Genomic DNA, 12037 nt, shown 5'->3' with positions numbered 1-12037 from the left:
GGAATGGAGCATGGAATATCTGATGTCTGTAGATGATGCAGCGTTGACCGGTGAAAGTGAAGATAAACTGCATCGACAACCAGCAAAATCGACCAATAAAACAGTTTGAAAGTGTTTGTACAAGGGAAAAATTCGAAGTGATTGCTAGTGAGAACATGACGGTAATGGAAACCCAGGAAATGTACAGAGGAATGGAAGTTGTTAATTCATGAAGATACTTAGGAGTGAATATTAATAAATTACAGGGTAACAGAAAGGAGGTTAGGTCACCAAGTGAGTGAAGCATAGAAAGTAGTCCGGCAAATGCAAAGTTCTGAAAGAGACGATGAGTAAAGTATGGATTAATTGTTAGTGTGGAAAAAGGATTGAATCTGTTGACATCAATAGTATATGACAGATCTGAGAAGTAATGGAGACCAATAAAGTGAGGAATGAGGACAATATGCAGTAACGATAAAAGCTTAGAATAGGTGATTATGTTTTGACACTGTTTGGTCATGTGGAGAGAATGGGAGGGCGATAGTCTGACGAAAAGAACTCACCATTCGAAAGCACTGAGAGGAAAGAGAGGTCGACCTAGTAAGTGCTGGATATTTGGAGTGAAGGAGGAATTAGAATGAGATGAACATGTCCTCGGCGTGAAAGAGCGAGTGCGACAAGAGGTTAATCCATAGTACGGAATGTGTGAGGGGGTGAGTTCGATGTGCTGCTAAAGAATACGGCAAAAAGTTTTCTGTTTATAAGATTCGTCTTCTATTCTGGAATAAGAAGATGAACGTGGTATTCACTGTATTTAATGCTTCGGTATCGTTATAAGATATATATATATATATATATATATATATATATATATATATATATATATATATATATATATATAAAATTCATTTCCACAAACTCATAATTTCAGAAAAGCTCCCTTACAATTATCATAACCACAGTCGGCCTAACTGTGATACATCCTATTTTCGGAGGCTGGAATATCTTAGCCGAGGAAATTGCTTTGGAAAACTCAATCAAAAAAGAAACATTTAATCGTAACTCTTATGCCCATGATTTTATCTTGCCCATACTTTGTGTGCGAGTGCGGGTGGGGCACAGCTATTCGTTCTAGCAGTATTTTCGGATCATGTGAAAGATAATGGATAAGGATATGATCGTCTTATCACGACATCTTTGGACTTTGACCGAGGAGAGTGATGAGAAGATTCTATAAGATTTTTGGAAAGCTTCCACAGGGGAAACCGAACCCAGGTAGTGTGTAACGGTGAAAACAAGAGAAACGTAAGGGAAGTGACCTTTCTTTCCATTAGTTTAGAAAGAAGAGGAAAAAAACTGAAATTCAAACTTCATACAAAACTAAAGAATACAATCTTGAAGGAGAGAAAAAAAATGTATCTCTATAAAGTTTCGAGACGTGAAAGGATAGATATTAAAATGTTTTTTTTATTTTTTTCGGGGAAAGATGAAAAGTACAAACGTTAGCAAAGGAGACGGAAAAAATGGAACGATAGAAACGGAATAGTTCCTCATTGGACAAGTGGTTTGCATACCCGCCTATCAATCTGGTAGCCCGAGTTCGCTCCCCGCTGCTGCCATTGCGGAGCCAGAGAATTTATTTTCTGTGATCAGAAATTCTTTCTCGATATAATGTGGTTCGTATCCCACAATAAGTTGTACGTCCCGTTGCGAAGTAACCAATTGGTTCCTAGCCATGTTAAAAAAACCTAATCCTTCGGGCCAGCCCTAGGAGAGCTGTTAATCAGCCCAGTGGTCTGGTTAATCTAATATATACGTTTTTTCAGGACGGAGAGATTAACCACATAACTTATGGACTAGAAATAGTGGGACGGGTCCCATGTATGAGAAGAAAAGAGCTCGTGCTGATATAGGCCTAACTCATTCTTAACTTCAAAGCTAACAATAACCTCTGATAATGCTTTTCAGATACGTTCGTTGCCTTCTCTTATTTTCCTTTGTACATAAATATTTCTTAGTAATGTGGCTTTCGTTGTACATAGTTTTAGCTTTTCTTTTTTTTCTTGAAAGGAAAAACTATTGTGCCGGTTTTGTCTGTCCGTCTGTCCACCCTCCAGGTTTAAAAATAAAACCTACTGAGGCTAGAGGGCTGTAAATTGGTATTTTGATCATCCACTCTCCAATCACCAAACACACCAAATTGCAACCATCTAGCCTCAGTAATTTTTTTTTAAAAAAAATCCTTATTTAAGGTTCAGTTAGCAATGGATCGTGAATCTGGCAGCGCTTTCCAGAGCCATTGGACGCGCCCTCACTCTACCGATCTGGTGAGCAACTGGAGAGCTGCCGGTCATAAATGACGAATGCACTATTATACATTGTACAGAAAACTCGAATATTCGTTGCATTTTTTTATTTATTTATGTACTTATTTATTTTGGCTTAACCTCGAGAGGAAAGTACAAACGTCTGTTTCAAAATGACTGTCACACAGGATGAAACTAAAATGGCCATATTTTTGAGACCCTGAACAAGTTATATTTAGCTCTTTTCGAATACTTATTTGAAGGGAGCAGAAAAAGGAAACTGATTCCATAATCTCTTTGAATTATCCATCAAACGCTACAGTAAGTCAGTTTAGAACTTTATGCCCTCTGTATGTAAGGCCCGTCCCGCTCTGAACGAGATTTAGGGAAATTTACTGAGTCCCTTTTGAGGTACTGTGAATTATATCCACCTTCTTTTCAAACGCATCACAGTTGACGGGTAAACAGAAAGTAAGGGATGAAAAGTGACGGCAAAGGTCTAATAATCTTATCTAATACCATATCAACTGCGTACAAACATTTAAGCGATAAATCATACAGTGGCAGCCACTAGCGGAGCCAGAAAAAGTTTCATATATATATCTATATATATATATATATATATATATATATATATATAATCACCTGTTCTATCAGGAAATAATGAATCCATTATTTTTTATTATTATTATTATTATTATTATTATGATTATTATTATTATTATTATTATTATTATTATATTATTATTATTATTATTATTATTATTATTCCCTCTAAATTTTATTTAGTATATAATAATAATAGATTTTTTTATTGACCCAAATTTTATATGTTTCTATTTATTGTTTCGTTCTTATGATCTAACTCTTCAATATTTTTATTTTGTAATTTTTTTTCATGTGGGGGGGGGGTTGGAGATTGGTCACGTGCCCAGGTACCTACCCACCCTGGAACTGCTAGTGGTGACAGCCTCACTTTGTCCTTGAATTCAAAAGATAAATCAATTTCCCAACTCATGTCAAGCAACCACATCACCGGGAATGATGAAATGATAAATAATATCAGTAACTCGTGTGTGAAGCATTATTGCTTATTCAGGCCAACGCCTGAAGTAAAAACACAGAGAGACAGGAGTGCGTTACATTTGCCCACCTGAAGTCCATTACTAGTTTTTTGTCACTCAGATTAAAAAAATACTACAGGTATTCTATTATCTTTGCCATGTGCTTTCTCTCGATCCATATATGTCATATACAGTTTTTGCCTGTTGATTTGAAATGTTTACTCGAATTGTGCTTAACCAACTATAAAACACACTGATCTTTTCCTACCAGTACTTCTTCTATCTTGATTTCTGGCCCATAATCCTTGCTTTCTCCCCATGATCTTATCGTTCACTCTACTTTGAATGTTAATCCCAAGTTTGAGATCAGGCGCACCAACATGATATACTATATGTATAAGAATGTAAGGCATTTGCGAAATTAACTACTTACGGTTGTAATTTTTCATAATAGGTAATCTAACACACACACACACACACACGAACACACACACAATCTATATATATATATATATATATATATATATATATATATATATATATTATATATATATATATATAAAACTCTACATTTAGGCCTACCGCCGTCCACACCTATAGGTGAGCTTCCTCGCCATTGGCCTACATAATAAGAACGAGATGCAGTAACTTAATCGGAATTTTAGCACGGTACACGACGTCCTTCTAGCTTTGGGGGTCTACCCTCTTTCTTTCAGAGTCTTGAAGAATTAACATCGCGTGTGTATTGCTTTTCTCGAAAGAAATCCACCGAGAAACGAAAGGAGACGCGTTCAGTCATATTTGAAAACCGTATTATCGGTATGAAGATGATGCTCGGTGCGTGCACGGTCTAGCCTAGACCGTTGATGCGTGATCCTTAATGAAACTCCGCCTCCGCCCCCGTGACTTGACCTAACACGAATTAGCAGAGCCCTCGCGATTGACTGATTGATTTGCATCATATATTTGCGAAGAGAATGATTTTCTAACGAGCGAATTAAGAGCTTAAAGAGAGGAATTAATTTTTTTCCCAGTTCGTCTCTGAACATCGTACGAATCGCATCCAGATAAGTATGGTCGTTGTACTTAAGTGATTATTCTGTATTGTTTCAAGGCGTCTACTATTTTGCCAAGTCTTGAGTTAATCTGATTAAAGTTGAGCCACTACTCTATCATCAACTGAATGTTCGAGATAAGTTAAGCTTATGTCAGTATGTGATCGAGATAATCAGAGTAGATCTTGGAGATAATATCTCACAGTTCTCTCTCTCTCTCTCTCTCTCTCTCTCTCTCTCTCTGGCTATTTTTCGTTACTTGAAAAATGTCTAGTTTTCCTTCAAGTCAAAACACGATTAAAGCAATCACTTTTCTGCTTCCTTTTTACAGTTTTGCATTCCTGAAAATATATTTCTAACTTGATTCTGATAAACACCGTTTTGTCACTCCATCCTCTCTTACGCACACACACACACCTATTATATATATAATATATATATATATATATATATATATATATATATATTTTACAAAACTACACACACACACACACACACACCATATATATATATATATATATATATATATATATATATATATATATATATATATATATATATATATCCTATATATTTTTTCAATTCAGAATGTTGGTAAGCTTTTTATACTTTGATGAACTGAGTGTACGTTACGCCTATTAATTAATGTTTCTGTGAATTTTTTATTTTCTAACATAAAATGTTCAGTGTCTATGCATATGTAAAACTGTCCTTCCCCCCATCCCCCCTTTTTTAAGCCCATTCCCTCTCTCTAAAATTCTTAGAAATGTACATTCACAGAAGTTTTTGTTGTCCTTTTTATTATTAGCATTTTCATATTACAAGTAAACTGTTCACATTGACACATTATATATGTTTAACTAAATACAGTCGTGAATATGGAATAGTAAACTTTTCTTTTTGATTCAGTTTTCTTCTATGAAATCCCCAGTAATTCCTTCATGTTAATTATGCGTATAGACCAAATCAATTTTTTCTGCTATTCGGTCAGTAGAGACTACTATATGCGCATTTCATACATATTACATAACTGTAGAATTTATGTCACTGTAATGCTTTCATAAATCTAGCTTACATCCCCATTGGGATTATATACAGTATTATGGTCAATGTCAGAGATCCAAAATTCATGGATCAATTCCTATATTACAAGCATGTTCCTTGTGGATAGTGTAGATAATAATAAATAATAAATAAATACCATTCGGTGTATCCTTCAAGAGAGGGCAGCCAATACCAGGTTGCAGCAACATTATCAGAGAGATGAGGAAAACAATATTATGAAAAGAGGCATAATATGGTTTGTCATGTTCTACTAACACCTCCCATCATAAACAAATTTATGCTATTTAAACCTGGCATTGCCAGGTTGAAGGATGAGTGAGAGAGAAGAAAGAAAGAAATCATGCTTACATATCGATTATCTTCAAAATAATTGCAGTCATTTTCTATAGATTCTTAATGGTTTTTTTATCAAGAAGTCTAGGAGGTCCTATTGTTATTGATTGGCATGTACCTAAAATGAAAAAAATAAAAGCAGGATTGTTGAGATCTTGATAAGGTAAGACAAGTGATATGAAAATAACAGATATTGGTAAGAACTGATGGGAAGGTAATAACAGTCAATCACTGGTATAATGACCCAGGTGGTACTACAAGTGATGACGTCACAGATGATCCGCCAGGCCTTCCTTCAGAGTCCATGCTTTGAGGCACCGAGATCGGAAGTCGGCAGTCCTCTTTTCAAGTAGTTTATGATATACATAGCGTGTGTGCATGTTAGTTTATTCAATAGACAATCTTGCAACCAACAAATAATCCAAAGTTATCCCCAGTATGAGAGTAATTGGAATGTCCTTACGATGAAGTAACCCACTTGGCTCAACTAAAACGTCCTTCCATTTTACATTCGATCAAAAGGAGAAAATGGATGATTTCCAAAGGACCATAACGATGATATTACACCTGACAGTGTTAGCCACCGCTGCTTTTAGTCTTACGTTAGTACTATGTTAAGAATTTTTCAGTTTATTCATTGTGCAAGAAGTCTCTAAACAATAGGAATGATTGGTCCAGGTTTGAAGCGTTCGAATCGAAGATGTGTTTAAAACATTATTATTATTATTATTATTATTATTATATTATTATTATTATTATTATTATTATTATTATTATTATTATTATTATTATTATTAAAGGAAAACTTGAGAGGACGCATTATAAAATTACAACTCGAATGATGCAGCACCCTATATTATTATTATTATTATTATTTTATTTATTTTATTTTTTTTTTTTTTGCTCTATCACAGTCCTCCAATTCGACTGGGTGGTATTTATAGTGTGGGGTTCCGGGTTGCATCCTGCCTCCTTAGGAGTCCATCACTTTTCTTACTATGTGTGCCGTTTCTAGGATCACACTCTTCTGCATGAGTCCTGGAGCTACTTCAGCCTCTAGTTTTTCTAGATTCCTTTTCAGGATCTTGGGATCGTGCCTAGTGCTCCTATGATTATGGGTACGATTTCCACTGGCATATCCATATCCTTCTTATTTCTATTTTCAGATCTTGATACTTCCATTTTTTCCCTCTCTTTCTCTTCAACTCTGGTGTCCCATGGTATTGCGACATCAATGAGTGATACTTTCTTCTTGACTTGTCAATCAACGTCACGTCTGGTCTGTTTGCACGTATCACCCTATCCGTTCTGATACCATAGTCCAGAGGATCTTTGCCTGATCGTTTTCTATCACTCCTTCAGGTTGGTTGCTCGTACCACTTATTACTGGCAAGGTAGCTGATGTTTCTTGCACAGGCTCCAGTGGAGGGCTTTTGCCACTGAATCATGCCTCTTTTTGTACTGGTTCTGTGCAAGTGAACGGGCATTCACTTGCTATGTGGTTTATGGTTTCATTTTTCGTATTGCACTTCCTACATGGGTGGGAGAGTTTTTTTTATTTCCGTCTTATCGTACTTTGAACATATCTGGTTCTTAGGGCCTGATCTTGTGCCGCTGTTATCATTCTTCAGTTTCTTCTTTAGCTCTCCCTCTGTAGCCATTGCCAATTGTCATCGCTGGCTAGTTCTTTAGTCTGTCTCATGTATTGACTGTGCATTGGTTTGTTGTGCCAGTCCTCTGTTCTTTCTGTCTTTCTCCTGTCTCTGTATATTTTCGGTCTTCGTCTACTTTTATTAGTCCTTCTTCCCATGCACTTTAGAGCCATCGTCTTCACTGGTTTTTCAGATATTGCCCCAGTGCTCTGTTTTCGATGTTTGACGCAGTCCTCTATACTTAGTAGTCCTCTCCTCCTCCTTTCGTGTTATGTATAGTCTGTCCGTATTTGCTCTTGGTGTAGTGCTTTGTGTATTGTCTTTTGTTTCCTGGTTTTCTGATCTATGCTGCGGAGTTCTGCCTTCGTCCATTCCACTATTCCTGCGCTGTATCGATTACTGGCACTGCCCATGTGTTATGGCTTTTATCATATTTCCGGCGTTGAGTTTTTGACTTGAGTATCGCCTTGAGTCTCTGCATATATTCTTTCTGATCGTGTCCTTCATCTCTTGGTGTTTTATATCTCCTCCTTCCATTATTCCCAGGTATTTGTATCCTGTATCATCTATGTGTTTGATGTTGCTCCCATCTGTAGCTTTATCCCTTCAGTTCTCGTTACTTTGCCTTTTTGTATGTTGACTAAGGCGCATTTTTTCTATTCCAAAACTCCATTCTGTGTCCATTATTATTATTATTATTATTATTATTATTATTATTATTATTATTATTATTATTATTATATTATTATTATTATTATTATTATTATTATTATTACTGGAAAAACAAATCCACAGTTATGTAAATGTACATATATTTAAATCTAAAACTTTAAAGATAGCTTTCAGGAATCTGTTCGGTTCCTCTTATCAGATTGATAAGGGGAACCGAACAGATTCCCGAAAGCTATCTTTAAGTTTTTAAATTTAAATATATGTATATTTACATAACTGTGGATTTGTTTCTCCATTTGAAGACTCGTACTACTATAAGAATTTTTTGATTATTATTATTATTATTATTATTATTATTATTTTCCACATTACAAATCTAGTTAGCAAAGTAGACTGCTACGAAACAGGAGCCCAAATAGAGAGAAAGATCTAAGAGAGTAATATTAAGGTTAAAATAACAGTAAAAACTAAAGAAAGACAAATAGAAATTAACAATAAGATAAAGAACAAAGGAAACAAATAAGATAAAAACCGGCAAACCATGTTTGAATGTCTGAATTTTCAATTGAACATCTAAGCTTCGATAAACTATTAAGATGGCTCTGTCCGTCGCCTTCAGATCTTAAAAACTACTGAGATTATAGCTATGGCTGCAATTTGGTATGTTGCTCATCCACCCTCCAATCATCAAACACACCAAATTGCAGCCCTCTAGCCTCAGTAGTTTTTATTTTATTTTATTCTATTTTTATTTATTTATTTATTTAAGGAAAAGGTTAGCCATGCGTTGCCCAGTGTGTCTGAAAGCTTCATACAGCATTATAGGCTCTACAGAGGACAGAAACTTCGGCGCAATTTTTGTTTTGTTAAATATCCCAATGAATAGCAAATATTACGAAGCATTTAAAATCAAAAAAGATATTTTACATAATATATAGTATGTTTGTTATTAGGTTCAAAATTTATTACTACATCGAAAACTTTTCTTTATTAGTACTTAATATGTTTCTCACTTACAGTTATGGTTTTCCATGTATATATATATATATATATATATATATATATATATATATATATATATATATATATGTAAATAAATTCTTATGTTAAAACAGGATACGTATCAAGTATAAAAGGCCCATTAAAATATGTTTTAAATCTAAGGACAATATAACGGTGGACTTTCATCCTCCCTTATCAAGCAGTACCTAAAGGAGTTTAATTAGAGAAAATATATAGTAGGAGATACGCCCTTAGGTGATGCCTGGGGATGTCGCCGATCCATCGAGGTTTCTGTTGATTGTCTTAATCCGCTTCATCGTTGCCTTAAGATGTTATCTATATGGTTTGAGTCCCAAGATCCGTTGAAAAGATTCATTCTATTATCTTGTTGTCTTATTAGTGAAGATTCCACCATTTGACATTTGTATCGACAGCTGCTTTTCTATAAAATTCGGGATGAGTTCCAATCCATGGTATGATTCGTGTTATTTATATGATGGAAAGTTTCGGAGCTATCTAACTGATCGTTTATTTGCATTAGTCTTTCCTAGGGAGATTTACCAGTAAAACCGACATATGATTTATCACAGTCCTTACAAGGGATTTCGTAAACTCCAATATTTTTGGAAACTGGTTTCTGCTGAACGTTGATTAATGATTTCCGTAGTGTATTCGGATAAGTGAAAATAAAAGGGTTCGAGGGGCCTATGGTTTGTGCGCTCTTCTCGTAAATTATCCACGCGAGGGATTATGATTTTATTTGTGTATTTTTCCTTTTCTTTGTTTTCTGTGAGTTTGTAAAAAATGCTCTTTGATTTACGTATGGCTTTTTCTATTGTGTGCTTGGGGTAATTTAACAAGATAGGTTGATTTCTGATTGTTTCAAATTCTTTGTTAAGAAAATCTGGGGAGCAAATTCTCAGGGCTCTCAGAAAGAAGTTACTTGTTATGCCGAGTTTGACTGGAATATCATGATGGCTGTAAAAATGTACGTATGAAAGTGAGAATGTTGCTTTCCTGTAGACTGCGAATTTATAGTTGTTATTAGTTCTGATTATTTATGGCATTTAAAAAGGGGATTTGGGTTAGTTTTTCCCATTCTAATGTATTTTATGCTCGGGACCAAGGAATTAAATTTTTATAGAAAGCCAGATCAATATATATATATATCTATATATATATATATATATATATATATATATATATATATATATATATATAGTGTTTCTATCTACTCATTATTTCAGTATGTATAAAAAATAATTGCAATCATTATTATCACGTTTTATTATTTCCTTTCAATTATTATTCGGTCTACATCCTATATTTTAATTTCTCTTCAAGTTTCTTCTTCATGCGTTATCGCTACTTTCCACTGTTCCATATTTTACAAATTGTTCAAGGAATTGTGTCCTTAATCATTCATTTTCACGTTTTTCATTTCATAATTTATAAATTCTTTGTGTTTTGGTATTCATATTTTATCATTTAAATCGAATGATGAAATTCAATATTTCACAATTTATTTCTTCTTTTATTTTGTTTTTTTATAAATGGGATAGAACAAAGCTAGTTGCCTGGTTGAATGTAAGTACAGCAGTATAAAGTAGGAAGGAAGTAGAACAATGAAAGTACTAGTACAATATAAGGAAAGATTCAAGTACGTACTATACTTATTTGTGAACGTGCCCCTATTTTCTTTTAAACAAACATTTGGTATGAAAAAAATTCGCAGCTGACGTACAATAGAAATATATGTTTGTTTTTTGTTTTTTTTTTGTTTTTTTTTTTCTAAAAATTCAGTACGTTTAATTTCGTGTTTAATTTCGTTGGTACATACTTTCCCTATACTCCACCTCTTCCGCTATTACTTGCCAACTTTTGTAAATCTGAGCAATACCTTTCCCAAACATCTTGATTTAAGAACTGAAACTTACGCTAATAAAAGCATGAAGGCGGGTAAGTCTCATAAGTAGGGACGTTATGGTTCATTACTGAAAACTATCGTTCTTACAAGATAAACAATGCGTTTTTCTAATATACCGATTATCATCGTAGCTCAGTCTTCTGGGACTTTTCATAACTGTAACATCATCTGGTTAAGGTGGCCTTTAAAATAAGAAATCGAAAGCACTAATATTTGTAAATGCCCCTCAACAATAGCCATTGAAGATGCCAGCCGATACAACACTTTCCCTCATGCCATCGACGTCATCAAGGCCGTACTGTCAGCTTCCCCACTCAGCAACATTGCTCCGTGATTTGCATCACGGCTGCGTCATATCGCCTTCTGCTTCGATGTTCAAGGTGAGCTGCCAATTCGTATTTCGGGGGTGGGGATAGAATTTTATTTCTCTGCTTATTGTTTATTCATTTCATTTGCTTATTTACTTTATTTAGCCTGAAGAATAAGATATTGCGTTCAAGGATAAGACGACTTAAATATTAAACTAAGATTTATTTTCCTTAATGTCGTTATGGAGTTTGGTAATTCTCCAAAATTGTGGCTTAAGCATGGAACTTCTTAAGCCTCTTTTCGTATATCCCTATGTGCAAGTCTGCTTTCGTATTTAACCTCTGGAATTTTTTTGATCTTTTTTGAACATGCGTAAAGAACTGCTTCTAATAACCATCATTCTACGTAACATTGGAAGTTCCTTTTGAAAGTTTAAGTGAAAACGGAATCATCTTATGAAAAATGATTTCATTACTACACTGCTTTTTGTCAATGCAAACGAAAAATCAAAATTCGGAACTCATTTAGACTTTATATCTTTATATGTGTATATAAGAATATTTTTGGAAAATTAATTGCGAAATGGATTAAATTTAACAGAAATGTGAAAATCTAAGTATATTTTTACAGTCAAGACATTTCGTACGTCTGAAAAGAAGACGAAGTGACCAGG

The 12037-nt window shown here is 34.4% G+C and overlaps 1 protein-coding gene across 3 annotated transcripts in view; it reads left to right on the top strand.

The window, feature by feature from the left end:
* LOC135223755 (polymerase delta-interacting protein 3-like) overlaps positions 1-12037 on the top strand; it is a 109405-nt gene that overhangs the window by 37177 nt on the left and 60191 nt on the right. The gene's annotated exons all lie outside the window — the stretch shown is intronic.

Source organism: Macrobrachium nipponense, chromosome 10, assembly GCF_015104395.2.
Source record: "Macrobrachium nipponense isolate FS-2020 chromosome 10, ASM1510439v2, whole genome shotgun sequence".
In the NCBI taxonomy this organism is placed as follows: Eukaryota; Metazoa; Arthropoda; class Malacostraca; order Decapoda; family Palaemonidae; genus Macrobrachium; species Macrobrachium nipponense.
Note: the sequence above shows the minus strand (reverse complement) of the source record. Positions and strands in the feature narration are given on the sequence as shown.